Genomic DNA, 2,195 nt, shown 5'->3' on the forward strand with positions numbered 1-2,195 from the left:
AATATTTTTTCTTTTCATTTCGAAATTTTAAATTACATTAATTTTTATGCCTGGAGAATTTGTTGGATTTTATATTGATATACATTTGTTTTTAAAATCAGTTTGAATGTGAGTCGAAATTTCGGGATTAAAAACAGTTCGGACAGCATCGAAATATGCAAAATTTCATATGATTTTTTAACTGTGGCCATAATATGGGCTGTAATGCTAACAAAAAGAATATGGGCTCCAAAAAAAGTTTAATAATTAGCAAATGGGCTGTAAATTATTAGAAATAATGGCAGATGAGTTGTATGCTGTTTTCCACAGATTTGAGGCTTTACTAAAAAAAGGTTGACGTACAAGCAGTGACTGTTGGATGGCCATCCAACGGCCGTCGTGCTTCTTCAATATCTGCTCTTCCTGCTCCAGCCGCTCAAACAAGCGCCGGCGGGACTGCCTGCTCCCTCCTCCCCACGGCCGGCTCTGCTGCCGCGCAGGCCTCACCGTCCCACCGTACTCCCATCATTGGCCTAGCCATCCCTCTACTCACTCACACCTGCTGTTATTCTTCGGCGACGGCAGACGAACCAGTAAACCCTCGTATAGTCGTACTCCCCTCCGCGTGGGAAACAACTGCCGAGTCTTCCCTGCCTCCGTGTCGTTCCCTTCCTAGGCCTCGCCGTCGTCCACCGCCCTGGTGCTCTTGGCGCGGCCTGGTCAACATGGTCAACGACCGACATGCATGTGAAGTGGACTGTACGTGGAGAGGCCGACAGCTGGGTCCACGGCCGCACGCAAGGAAACGCCTCCTTATTACGCGCAAAATAATGATTGCTCCACCTGACATCAGGGACCCACCGAAAGGGCCTCTGTATTTAGCGAAAAAACGTTACCGCCGCTGACAGCTTGGACCCACCAGCTATATCTTCGCACGCAAGGAAGTGCCTCCTTATTACGCACGAAAAAATGAATACTCCCCCTATTAGCTGGGACCCAGTATAGTGGCAGGCTGACTTGTGGGCCTACTAAGTTGACCGGGACGGAGGGCTTTGTCAACTTAGTCAATGTGCACGATTCTAGCTCAAGTGACCGTACGATGTCCATCCAACGGCCGTAGTGCTTCTTCAACCTCTGGTCTTCTTGCTCCAGCCGCCCAAACCAGCGCCGGTCGTGCCTCGTGTTCCTGCCTCCCGTGGCCGGCTGCGATGCAGCAGAGGCCTCACCATCCCCTACTACTCCCACCGCTGGCCAGGCCATCCCTCTACGCACCCACACCCCCTGTTATTCTGCGGCGACGGCAGCCTCACACCGCAGCCGAACGAGTGAACACTCATACTCCTCTACGCGTGGGCACCCACTGCCGCGTCTTCCCCGGATCCGCGTCGTCCCCTTCCTAGGCCTCGCCGTCGTCCACCGCCCTGGTGCTCTCAGCGCGGCATGGTCAACATGGTCAAGGAATGGCTTCCATCGGACGTGGACTATACGTGGAGAGGCTGACAGCTGGGTCCACAGCCGCAGCAAGGAAGTGCCTCCTTATTACGCGCAAAATAATTATTCCTCCACCTGACAGCGGGGACCCACCGGACGGGCCACCGTATTTCGCGAAAAAATGTTCCCCCTGACTTCTAGGACCCACCAGCTACATCTTCACACGCAAGAAAGTGCGTCAAAAAAAACGATTCGCCCCCCTGACTGTTGGGACCCACCAGCTACATCTTCGCACATAAGGAAGTGCGTCCGAAAAAAACGATTCGCTGACTGCTGGGATCCACTGCTACATCTTCGCACGCAAGGAAGTGCGTCCGGGCAAAAAAAACGATCCCCCCCCTGACTGCTGGGACCCAGCAGCTACATCTTTGCACGCAAGGAAGTGCGTCCGGGCAAAAAAACAGAAACGATTCGCCCCCTGACTGCTGGGACCCACCAGCTACATCTTTGCAGGCAAGGAAGTGCCTGACAGTCGGGACCCATCTGGTCGAAGCGTACGTAGCATTGTCATTCTGGTCGTGAACGTGTGTGTACATATATACTGGTCGATGTAGAGGCGCGCACGTGTCATAGTAGAGGCGCGTACGTGTCGTAGTAGAGGCGCGCACGTAGCATGTACACGTATGTACAGCGGTCAGGGTGCAAAAAAGAAAATACGGCCACGTACGTACATACGGGCAGGGTCTCGAATGCCTACTTGCGCATACGTATGGCCAGGGCTCGTG

Source organism: Triticum aestivum, chromosome 7A (assembly GCF_018294505.1).
Source record: "Triticum aestivum cultivar Chinese Spring chromosome 7A, IWGSC CS RefSeq v2.1, whole genome shotgun sequence".
In the NCBI taxonomy this organism is placed as follows: domain Eukaryota; kingdom Viridiplantae; phylum Streptophyta; class Magnoliopsida; order Poales; family Poaceae; genus Triticum; species Triticum aestivum.